This window comes from Leopardus geoffroyi, chromosome C2 (assembly GCF_018350155.1).
Source record: "Leopardus geoffroyi isolate Oge1 chromosome C2, O.geoffroyi_Oge1_pat1.0, whole genome shotgun sequence".
NCBI lineage: Eukaryota > Metazoa > Chordata > Mammalia > Carnivora > Felidae > Leopardus > Leopardus geoffroyi.
In genome coordinates, this window is record NC_059333.1 from 131009313 (window position 1) to 131022117 (window position 12805).

Sequence of the window (12805 nt, forward strand, 5' to 3'; positions counted from 1 at the left end):
GCCTGGAGCCTGTTTCCGATTCTGTGTCTCCCTCTCTCTCTGACCCTCCCCCGTTCATGCTCTGTCTCTCTCTGTCCCAAAAATAAATAAATAAACGTTGAAAAAAAAATTAAAAAAAAAAAAAAAACCTCAAAAACAGTCACACGGCTCTGCCTAACTGTAAGAGTGCTAAAGGAACAGATGGAATGCTTGGTGAGATTTTTATACTGCATCCCCCAGCCCCACCCCACACACATTTTCACCTCTGCTTCTTTAGCCCTAGTTAGCATGAAGGAGGACTATGATATAGCAGAGTTACTTACAGCAGGCTTTTCAATTAAACTAAACTTTGACTTTCAAGTAAGAATGGACTTAACTAATTTTTTTTTGCATTTTTTTTTAATATATGAAATTTATTGTCAAATTGGTTTCCATACAACACCCAGTGCTCATCCCAACAGGTGCCCTCCTCAATACCCATCACCCACCCTGCCCTCCCTCCCACCCCCCATCAGCCCTTAGTTTGTTTTCAGTTTTTAAGAGTCTCTTATGCTTTGGCTCTCTCCCACTCTAACCTCTTTTTTTTTTTTTTTCCTTTCCCCTCCCCCATGGGTTCCTGTTAAGTTTCTCAGGATCCACATAAGAGTGAACACATATGGTATCTTTCTCTGTATGGCTTATTTCACTTAGCATCACACTCTCCAGTTCCATCCACGTTGCTACAAAGGGCCATATTGCATTCTTTCTCATTGCCACATAGTTGGAGTTAACTAATGTTTAACATCCCCAAAACTAATGATTTTACAGAACTTCCCCAAAGTTTCACATGTCTGATGAACAAATCTAAATTATAATTGGACTGGGGTGTCTAGGTGGCTCCGTTGGTTAAGCGTCTGACTTTGGCTCAGGTCGTGATCTCACAATTTGTGAGTTTGAGTCCCGCATTGGGCTCTGCGCTGACAGCTCAGAGCCTGGAGCCTGCTTTGGATTCTGTGTCTCCCTCTCTCTCTATGCCCCTCCCCTGCTTGTGCTCTCTCTCTCTCTCTCTCTCTCTCAAAAGTAAATAAACATTAAAAATATTATAATTAAACCTGTTTGTTCTAAAAGTTTTGACCCAGACCAAAATAGATGAATAACTTAACATGAGCTTTTGATTTGGAGTCTTGATTTATAATAATGATTCATCTTTGAATCACAACTCTCTCAAATGATCTGACACTTGAGTATGGAGAGCATTTGGGAATTTGATATATTCGGGGCCATAGGACAGGAGAAATGGAACCAGAAACAACCCTTTTAGGAAATCTGTATTGGTTATTATGCTTGGTTCTTTTATGTCTATGATTTCCTCTAATCTTCACTCGATAGCCCTGGGACATAGCTATATTTATCTTCTTTTTCAGAATGAGAATGCTAAGGCTCAGAGACCTTCTATCACAACTAGGAAATGTCAGAGCCAGGACACAGATTCAAATCCTTGGTTTCCTAACACTTCCAACTCTATCATGCACCACACAGGTGATGTTCTTAGCCATTTGAGCATCTCATGACCTCTAGGTACAGCATGCCGCTTCTGTGTCTTTGCCATTTTTTGGTGACTGGATATTCAAATTGGCATTTTCCTTCTTCTTTTCTTACCTTCTCCAAATTCAGACCAGGCTCTTGGGCTTAGCTTTGGACCCGTCCCTTCCATTTTACAGATGATGTAGTGATGGTTCAGTGCACCTGATAAAGAAGGCTATTTGATAAATATTGCTTTTCATTTTCCTTTGATACATTTTGGGCCGAAAGCTCTCTATCTTCTCTGAGTTTTATCATCACTTGTCTTGTCCTTGCTAATTACTTTAGCAATTTATCATTTGGTACTTGCAAAACTATTTTTTTGCATTAGCACTGGTACCATAACAATTACTTAGCACTTAATCTATGCTCTGTATGTACATTGTTACTCCCTGAATCATCACAACAGTGCTAAGTAGAGCCTCCTATTAGTTCCATTTTGTAGATGAGGAAACCAAAGTACCTCTTGCCTACAGTTATAGAGTTAGTAAATTATAGATCTAGGATTCAAGCCAGGCTGTCCGGCTAAAAATTGTACATATTTAAATATCATGCGATAGTGCCTTCCATGAATAAAATATTTCATCTACTTGGTCACACTGACAATCTTCAAAGGTAGTGACCACATCTTAATATTTCAGTGCTCCTCATAGTATGTAATAGAGTATTAGGCACAATAAGTATTTTGGGGGTTGGATTTTATGGATCTTAGGGGTGAAAGGAGAGTATTCCTGATTATGAGCATCTCTTCCCAGTGGTCTAGGATTATAAGAATTTGCTTTGCTTGCTTCCTAGGCTTTTCGCTCCAGTGAAATAGACAGACACAAAGACTAGAGCCTGAGGGATCTGAGGGTTAAGGAATGTACTCAATTGTTCTGTTCCAATTGGTGGTGGAAGTAGGAATGAATTGGGTGGGAATAAATTGAATTCTACCCAGAGGTAGCATCATCTCTCCTTAGAGAATTGGATTTATAAGATGCAGAGGCAAAAGTGTCACTAGTGAACTTACTGCATTTTGGTACAGCCCAATGAGTGTCAACTGTGTGGGCACAGTGGTGTCACTACATCAGGCATAACCAAGAAGGCTTTGTTGTGATTGTTTGGTTACTTGTGGTTAACCAATCCGACTGAACCTATGAATTTCAGACACTCCATGGTTTTCTTTTGCTTCAGCCATGTACCGTGTAAATCTGTGTTTGGGGTAGTATTAGTGAGAAGCTTAGTGCAGGGAGAGAGGGAGGGAGGGAGAAAGGAAGCAAAGTGCTCTCTTGGATAGGATGCTTTGGAGTCTCACGCTGAGGTAATATTTGGTTCTAAGATGATGGAATAGGCCATACTTGCTGCATTTCTAGGCCACCTGGCATTTTGAGGGCCTGGCTGGCTACCTGAGTCTGTATTTCTGATTCTAGAGATCTCTTTATCAGCAGCTGGAGCCACAGATATTAAAGTATCAAACACTCAAGACCTTCTGCCCGTATCAGCCAGGGTAGGAGGCTTCACTCCCAGTGTATCCGGCTCTCAGCTTTTGTTGAACAGTCCTTGGTCCCTACCCACCAGGACCATCACAGCTTATAGTTGTACTTGCCTGTGATAACTGATGTGAGGCATTTGGCCTAAGTGAGCATGCCACTCATGGCATGCTTTTTTTTTTTTTTAATAATAAAATTATTTTTATTTTAAAAATAATAGAATCCCATGGGCATATCAGTAGAGGGACAAAGAAGACTTGAAAGTGTGGTAAAGGGTTACGAGAACAGAGGTGTTTAAAGTGCCTGGAGAGGAGACAGGATGCCCGATGGACAAGGGTAGGAAAAGTCAGTTGGTAATTCTAGGATGGGAAATGTGGACTTGGGCCTGCAGAATTTACGTACCACAGAAGGATGTTGGGCAGGGGAGTGACCAAACTTGAGTTTAACAATTTGGCAAATACCCCTGAAAACCTAGTAGCTGCTGGTTGCAATGAGGGATAAATTATAATGAATCCAGGTTGTCTCACTTGAGGTTTGTTTCCTTAGATTCGATTTCATCTTATGTTACTATTACCCCCTCCCACTTTCTTTTCATTGGAGTTTGTCTATTTTTCTTTATGTATTCACTCATTCACTTGCTTATCCATTCATTTATTTAGTATAATCTGTTTTATAAGTATCACCTAATTATTTTAAAGATAATCTAAGGTTCTCAGTCCTTTGGTAAGGGAAATGTAACTTTTTTATGATTAGTAACATATGAAATACGTTGGCCTTGTGTATACCATCTGTTAGTTATTTTTAAGGAAAATTTTATGCAAGTGCAACAAACATACAGAAGAGTTCCCATCATAAGTATATAGCTCCGTGAATTGTTACAGAGCAAACACTCCCAAATCAAGATAGAGAATATTTCTGCACTCCAGAAGCCTCTTTTGTATCCCTCTCGTCATTGCCTCTACTAAAGGTAGCTGTTATTCTGATTTCTATCATTATAATGAATTTGGGCCTGTTTTTGAACTCGATATAATTGGGACCAAACAGCATGTACTCTTTTGTGTCTGGCAAATTTTTTTCAACATTGTGTCTAGGAGATTCATCCATGCTGGTGTATATCAAAAGAGGTCCTTCATTTTCACTACTATGTGGTGTCGGGGAACAAGAATTTCCTGTTCCCTTCAAAGGTCCTTCCAGCTGGACTGAGAATCAAATAGACATGAGACAGATTAACAGGAGAAAATCAAATTTAATTTTATATATGCAAGGAATCCACACAGACATGGACATTCCAAAGACAGGCAAAGTGAGGCATACATATATGTCATCCTGAACTAAAGAGGACAGGGTAGGGGGTGTGGGACTGCACACCTGCGATTTGCAAGGCAGTAAGAGGAGCAGATGTTTGCCTTGCCATACAGATAGGTCATTCAGGTAAAATTCATCTCTGCTAACAATCCTTATTCTGGAAGAGGCCCCCAATTTAGATCCATCCTTCTATGTAATTAAGGAACAAAAGTTTCTCTTCAGCCTGCAGAGTGTCAGTTGCCTTCAGCTCAAAGTAGGGGCAGCCTATTTTGCCCTCTTGGGGCAGCCTGCTCTTGATCCCTGCAGTGGCATTGTGTCATATGAAAGGACCACAATTTAGTTATCTCCATCCTTTTCTTGGGTCACATGTTATTGCTGTTGTTATTTTCTTTCCCTTTTTAAAAAAATGCTTATTTATTTATTATGAAAGAGAGAGTGAGTGAGAGAGGAGAAAGAGAGAGAGAGAGGAAGCAGGGGAGGGGCAGAGAGAGAGGAGAGAGAGAATCCCAAGCAGGCTCAGTGTGGAGCCTGACTCAGGGCTCCATTTCATGACTGTGAGATCATGACCTGAGCTGAAGTCAGGTGTCAGACACTTAACCAACTGAACCACCCAGGTGCCCTGAATGTTGTCATTTTCTATTTAGTCATTCAGCATTGGGAAAAAATTCTGTCTAGCCTGGCATTTACCAGCCAACAGGCTAAGTGGAGTGTCATTAATCCTCCTTAATATCCACTCAGTGCTAGCTTCTACCTTTCATTCGAATGTCTGAAGGTGACCTTGATATCTAGTACCTATCTAGAGTTGGTGAACTCAGTTGGTATTTATCTGGAATAGGTTGGCCAGACTGTGGCTGGAGCTCTCTGACTCAGAAGCTCAGAGTCCATTCTTCCACGAAGTGTGGTATATGAAAGATAATGCCTCCCACATTGCACTGCTTCTTGGGATATTCTCGTATCAGCCCCCAATTACAGTACTTTCCATGGGAAACAGAATATCCCTAAATGCAATATGCCTCTGCTTATTGTCCTTGCCCTTTAACCTCATTTTCCCCAAGTTTTTTTTATGTTTACTTATTTTTGAGAGAGAGAGACAGCAGGAGAAGGGGAGGGGCAGAGAGAGAGGAAGAGACAGAATCCAAAGCAGGCTGCAGGCTCTGAGCTGTCAGCACAGAGCCCGACGTGGGGCTCGACCTCACGAACTGTGAGATCATGACCCGAGCTGTAGTCAGACACTTAACCCACTGAGCCACCCAGATGCCCCTCCCAAAGTTTGTTTTTGTTTTTCTCTTTTGCTAATCATTCATCTTTGAAAGTGTTCCATGAAAAATTTTCTGGGACTAAGTTTGGAAAGCATTTTACATCATACCTACCTCCTTTGTGGAGATTCACAGAGCACATTCACATACCAAAGACTAAAACTTCCTGCTGTAAAGAAACCTACTTTATGTTATAAAATCTTACATTTGCTTCTTTTGTAAATATCTATTAGTACCTCATACAATAAAACAATAGTTCTATAGCATAGTGCTATGTAGAAAACAGCCAGAAGAAATTCCACCTGGATGTTTTTTCCTTTCTAGTGCTATTGCAAGTTTCTGAGTTTCTCCTTGGCTATTTTAATGGAAATACAGCAAAAAGCAAAACAGGCAAATTAATCCATTATAAATATTTACTTATCTATATCCCCATTTGCCTGTGAGCTCCTTGAATGTAGTAACCCCGTCTTTTCATCTTTGTATCTCCCAGTTCCCAGCATGGTTTCCAGCACCTACTTGAAGCGTTCAATAAATATTTTATGAATGAATGAATGAGATATAACATTCTGGGACTGCCAGCATTGAGGAACTCAAGTAGAACTGGAAAGCAACCCTAGATTTTAAGGTGTACAGGAGGCAGAACAACATTACGGAAGAAATCCTGAACTTTGGAGTTGGGGTTTAAAAAAACTCTGGTTGAATCCTGCCTCTTCCACTTTTTAGTCATGTGATCTAGCAATTTACTTAGATTTTCTGAATCTCAGGTTTTTCATCTGTAAAATTAAAATAATATCAAGTTCCCTTTTATAACCATTGAAAGGATTAAAGGTGCTAGTGTGACTGGACGCATGGAGCATTGCGCTGCACACATAAGTATTCAAGAACAGTTGCTATAATCGGTATCGCTGTGGCTGTTATTACTTTATGTGTGGCACTTGCTTCTCTGGTCTGTCTCTGCCCACATCGGAGCCTACAGATTTTCCTGTGCTCAGATTCTTCTCACATTTGGGGAGGATTGGAAATCCACAGAACGCTTCAGCTGCCACACACGTGGTATCTAACATATTTCTTCCTCATCTACTAATGTCTCCCCTAAAGCCTTACCCAGGTTCTTAGACTTGATCAGTGTGGCCTCCCCCTCCTGCTGCCAGAGGACCCCTAAAGTTTCTCCATGCTAGCAGAGAGAGTCTTCTCCTTTTCAAATAATTCCAGTGAATATGCATTTCTCACATTGTTACGCAGAAGCTATCCCACCTTGCAGTCTGGTCCTCTGGAAGTTTGGGAAAAAGAGAGAGAGAGAGAGAACAAGAACGAACCTGTGTGTGGTGTGTGTGTGTGTGTCCATGTGTGTGTGTCCATGTGTGGATGCTGGATGCCATTCCTTCCACATGTGCTGTGGCTTTCCTCTTCCCCAAAGCATCACCCACGTGTCCATGAGGGCTGGTCATATAACCTCTCTCTGAGACAGACATGATGCTATTTTCCACAGTGTCCATCCTTTTAAGCAGTTCTTCTCCACTCCCAAAAACCATGTCCGGTTCACATGCTACTTCTACCTAAATTCTTGTCTCTCCTTTGTTTTTATCCATAGCTGCTCTAGCAAGGCCATTTGCCACAAAGCTTATGTTCTGCCATTTGGAAACTTTTAGTAGAAACATTATTACACATCAGACTTAAAGGTAATGCCGTGTTATTCCTCAAATAAATAAATAAATAAATAAATAAAAACAGAGCTACCCTATGACCCAGCAATTACACTACTAGATATTTATTGAAAGGATACAGGTGTGCTATTTCGAAGGGACACATGAACCCCAGTGTTTATAGCAGTGCTATTGACAATAGCGAAAGCTTGGAAAGAGCCCAAATGTCTGTCAATAGATGAATGGATAAAGAAGATGTGGTGTTTGTGGTGTTTATGTGCGCGCGCGCACACACAATGGAGTATTACTCAGCAATCAAAAGGAATGAAATCTTACCATTTGCAACATTGTGGATAGAACTAGAGTGTATTATGCTAAGCGAAATTAATCAGTCAGAGAAAGACAAATATCATATGACTTCACTCAGATGTGGAATTTAAAATACAAAACAGATGAAAATAAGGGAAAGGAAACAAATAATATGAAAACAGGGAGAGGGACAAAACATAAGTGACTCTTTTTTTTATTTTATTTTTAATTTTTTAAAATTTACATCCAAATTAGTATATAGTGCAACAATGATTTCAGGAGTAGATTCCTTAGTGCCCCTTACCCATTTAGCCCACCCCCCCCACAACCCCTCCAGTAACCCTCAGTTTGTTTTCCATATTTATGAGTCTCTTCTGTTTTGTTCCCTTCCCTGTTTTTATATTATTTTTGCTTCCCTTCCCTTGTGTTATCTGTTTTGTGTCTCAAAGTCCTCATATGAGTGAAGTCATATGATTTTTGTCTTTCTCTCACTGACTAATTTCACTTAGCACAATACAGTGCCATTCATGTAGTTGCAAATGGCAAGATTTCATTCTTCTTGATTGCCGAGTAATACTCCATTGTATATATATACACCACATTTTCTTTATCCATTCATCCATGGATGGACATTTGGGCTCTTTCCATACTTTGGCTATTGTTGATAGTGCTGCTATAAACATAGGGGTGCATGTGTCCCTTCGAAACAGCACACCTGTATCCCGTGGATAAATACCTAGTAGTGCAATTGCTGGGTCGTAGGGTAGTTCTATTTTTAGTTTTTTGAGGAACCTCCATACTGTTTTCCAGAGTGGCTGTACCAGCTTGCATTCCTATAGAGACTCTTAAATATAGAGAACAAGCTGAGGGTTACTGGAGTGGTCATACATGGGGGGATGGACTAAATGGGCAAGGGGCATTAAGGAGGACACTTGGGATGAGCACTGGGTGATGTTATATGTAGGGGATGAATCACTGGATTCTACTCCTGAAATCCTTATTGCACCATATGCTCATTAACTTGGGTGTAAATTAAAAAGTAAATTAAAAAAAAATAAAGGTAATGCCACATTAGAAGGAAGTTCTAAGGAGATACCCACCCCAGTATTTTCCTTAAGGTCTGTCCCAGTACCAGCAGAGAAGCCACAAGCTGCCACTTTCCCCTGCGGCTTATGTGGGCGGCAGCCATCATTAATGGTGCACTCTTTCCCCCGCAGTCTGTCTTCATGCAGTACCACAGGCAGTCACCACCAGTCGGCTGGAGTGGCAGATGAGGAAAGCCTAGGAGCCAAGCTTGGACCTATTAAGTCCTTTTAGTGCCTCTGCATCCAGTCTCCACCACAGAGTGCGCGGCTAGATTCCTCTTATAAGAGAGGCCTGTTTTAATGAATTGCTTTAAGGTGAGGTCCTAGACCTTGCCTTTATATTGGGAAGTGTTTTTGAGCAATACCACTTAGCTTTAGTCTTCTGGAGAAACAAAATCTTAAAAAAAAAGAAAGAAAAGAAAGCTATGAACAGGAGTCTAATACAGTGTGTCCAGTACATGTCAATTATGTTAGCCATTAGCCACAGGTGGCTATTTAAGTTTAAATTTAGTTGAAATACAATTAAAAACTCACTTACTCAACTGCACTAGCCAGAGTTGAAGGGCTCATCAGGTATGCTGTATGGGTCAGCATAGATAGGAAACATTTCTAAAACTACACATATTGCTGTTAAGCAGAGCTGAATTATAGTTCATGTTCTGTATCCTGAGAGCATTTCTTTTTTACACTTTGTCATCTACTCAACCCCTTCTTCTTTCCCAAAACACATCATGTTGTCCTTTACCACCTAAGCAATAGCATGTAGATGCTAGGGTGTCATTAAAAGCAGAAGCAAGTCTTAAATGAGAAGGTGTAGGAGCAGATAAGAGATCGTAAGTAGATCACTTATCATGCTTTCTCAAGGAAATTGGCTTCTGGCTTTATATGGCGTCTTAGATTCTGCTGTTGAATGTAAAAATAATCTTGCTCCTTTTTTCCTTTAAATTTAGCTACATGTATGAGACCAGAAGCCCGAAATCCATTTTGTGAGCCCCTAGCTTCCTGTTAACGTGATATTAATGGAAGAATCCAACCTATGATGATATTAAAAAAGGCAAATAACTGAACAAAATAAGGCTGGGATTTGATCTTTCTACTGGGTAAATTTAGTTGCCTGAGAAACAGGAGGAAATTATTTCAGTGCCAAAATAATAAAGAACATCACTGAATTTGCTCTTTCTCTCTCCTTCAGGAGCTATAGTTGGTATGATAGGAAAAAGAGGGCTCTGACATGGAAGAGATAGTCATTCATATGATTTCCTTTGATATTTTGTTCAAGTTTTACTTCTAAAAGTTTCTATCAGCCTTTATAATTATCCAGTTAAATTTATACATCCAGTTCTTCTCCCAAAAATGGGTGACATTTGAATGCTATAAAATTAATATAAATGTGATGCGATGGACATAATTGCTTTCTAGAAAACTCTCATCTTTATGACTCACTGCTAGAGACAAAAATGTGAGCCTGGAAGTTCCTAGAACATCGATATATCTGATTCCTTATGCACATTTCCTCAAGAAAGCTGTTTTTCAGGAAATAACATCTCTGCTGAATTTTTTCTTTTAGTCTGTCTGTTTTCTCAAATTAGAAAGCTCAGGAAATGACTGAAATAATAATTTATTGCCCTTGAGTGATTTGGCGTAGTATATTCTCGAAAAACATTCATGTACACATAGTGTGATTTTGAATCTTATTCATTCGAACCATGGCCTTTTGTGGTTCACATGGTTTTATCTCTGGGTTTGCTGGGCGTGTTAGCTCCACCATCTGTAACCCAGCAAATGCTCAGGGTTTGAAATCCTCAGAGTGGGGACACTGGATTCCCAGACCTCTCAACTTGCTGACAAGACTACTGAAACACAGTTGCAAAAATGACTTGAGCTGCCTGAAAGTAAGGGGAAAAAGAAAAGTGAATTTTTAAACACTGCTAGAGCACAAGCTCATTAATGCACACACTGTGCCGTAGAGATTTGTTAAGATTGAGACAGGGTTGAAGTTTGCCTTTGCATCATCTAGAAAGAAAGTAATTGTTAAGCAAATTAAGAATGTAAATCATTTTATAAGAAATGGTCAAATACACAGGTTTGGAAGTCCATTAGACCCAGGCTTAATTCCTGGCTCTGTCACATACCAGCTATGACATTGGGGCAGGTTACTTAACTACCACCGTGAATCTCATTTTTTACATCTATGGCACAGGGCTTACAATTCTTTTTTTTTTTTTTTTTAATATGTGAAATTTATTGTCAAATTGGTTCCCATACAACACCCAGTGCTCATCCCAAAAGATGCCCTCTTCAATACCCATCACCCACCCTCCCCTCCCTCCCACCCCCCATCAGCCCTCAGTTTGTTCTCATTTTTTAAGAGTCTCTCATGCTTTGGCTCTCTCCCACTCTAACCTTTTTTTTTTTTTTTTATCCTTCCCCTCCCCCATGGGTTCCTGTTAAGTTTCTCAGGATCCACATAAGAGTGAAAACATATATTATCTGTCTTTCTCTGTATGGCTTATTTCACTTAGCATAACACTCTCCATTTCTGTCCACGTTGCTACAAAGGGCCATATTTCATTCTTTCTCATTGCCACGTAGTACTCCATTGTGTATATAAACGACAATTTCTTTATCCATTCGTCAGTTGATGGACATTTAGGCTCTTTCCATAACCTGGCTATTGTTGAGAGTGCTGCTATAAACATTGGGGTACAAGTAGGGCTTACAATTCTTATCTCAAGAGATTGTTTCAAGGATTAAATGCAACAGTATATATATAGTTGGTTATTAGCATAGTTAGCATTAGTGGCTAGGGAGGCAAGTTCTTTTTAAAAGAGATTTATAGAGAATCATATGCTTGATGAGGACAGAAAGTATAAATATTCACTGCTTTTCTCCCTTTCCCACCCTCTTGGGAAGATTCAGTGTTTGCGCTGCCAAAGGGGGAGCTGACAGGGTAAGTAATGATTAAAGTTGTGAGAGGAGAGAAACCTAGAGGGCAGATTAATTTACAAAATAAAAACTCTCTATGAAAGAAATTTTTAAAAAAGGATCTAAAAGCCTGGGAGACTGAGAGAGAAGGGTGCTGCAGGTTTTATGGGGTGGGCAAAAATAGGGTGGGGGGCGGCTGCAGTCAGACATTCAGGGGAACCAGGTGTGTCAAGAAAATGTTGGGAAGCGTTGTATGCTTTTTTTGGAAAGTCTACTTAAGTAGCTGTCCCATAGGGGAGGCAAGCATGGCAGAGTGGGTAAGGGCCCAAATTCTGGCCCTGGAGTTCTGGGTTCAAATCCTTGTCCTTACTCTGTGCCTGGTTAGCCAAGTGCAATTGTTGCACTTCTGTAAGCTGTGGTCCTGTCCTGGGAAATGGGTGTCCTAACAACACCTACCATGGGATTCTCTTGAGGATCAGGTGAGGGATTTTCCTGGGGATCTGATGACTTAATGTCCAGTGCCTGTCAGATATAGAAGAGCTTGATAAATGTTACCTGAACTTCCTGGTATAATTTCTAGAAAGTACAATTTGCATTTATTGAATGCTCAGTGTAGACTAGGCACTCTTCTGAGGAATTTATGTGGATTCATTCATTTAAAGCTCAAGACAACTCTACAAGATAGGGACTATGATTATCCCATTTTCCACATTATAAAACTGAGGTAGAGAGGATTCTAGTAATTTGCCCAGAGTCATACAAGTGAGTAATACTTGTATTAGCCTCAAATGCTCTCTCTAATGCTTCATCCACACTCTTATCCTCTATGCCTTTCTGGAGCTCCTTTGTGGGTGTTTGATCTTAAGATAAACAACCCCTGGAACAGCTTGTCTCATTTTATAAATGCTGAATTTATATTCAAAAACCTTGCTACTCAAAGTGTGGTCCAAAAGCCAGTAAGATCAGTGACAGAATCAGAAGCAGAATCGGAGGCCCCACCACAGACTCTTGAAATAGGAACTATGTTTTAACAAGCTCCCCATGATTTATGATCATGATTTATGATCATGTTAAAGTCTGAAAAGTGCTGCTCCAGAATATGAACCCTTGGGCAGAGGGACTGGCTTAGTGCTTGCCACCTAAGAGCAGATTTATTCTTTTTTTTTTTTTAAGATTTTATTTTTAAGTAATCTTTACACCCAGTGTGGGGCTTGAACTTACAACCCTGAGATCAGGAATAGCGTGCTCCACTGACTGAGGCAGCCAGGTGCCCC

At 40.2% G+C, this 12805-nt stretch overlaps 1 protein-coding gene across 3 annotated transcripts in view; it reads left to right on the forward strand.

Annotated features, from left to right (window-relative positions):
• CPNE4 (copine 4) overlaps nt 1-12805 on the forward strand; it is a 495629-nt gene that overhangs the window by 121645 nt on the left and 361179 nt on the right. The gene's annotated exons all lie outside the window — the stretch shown is intronic.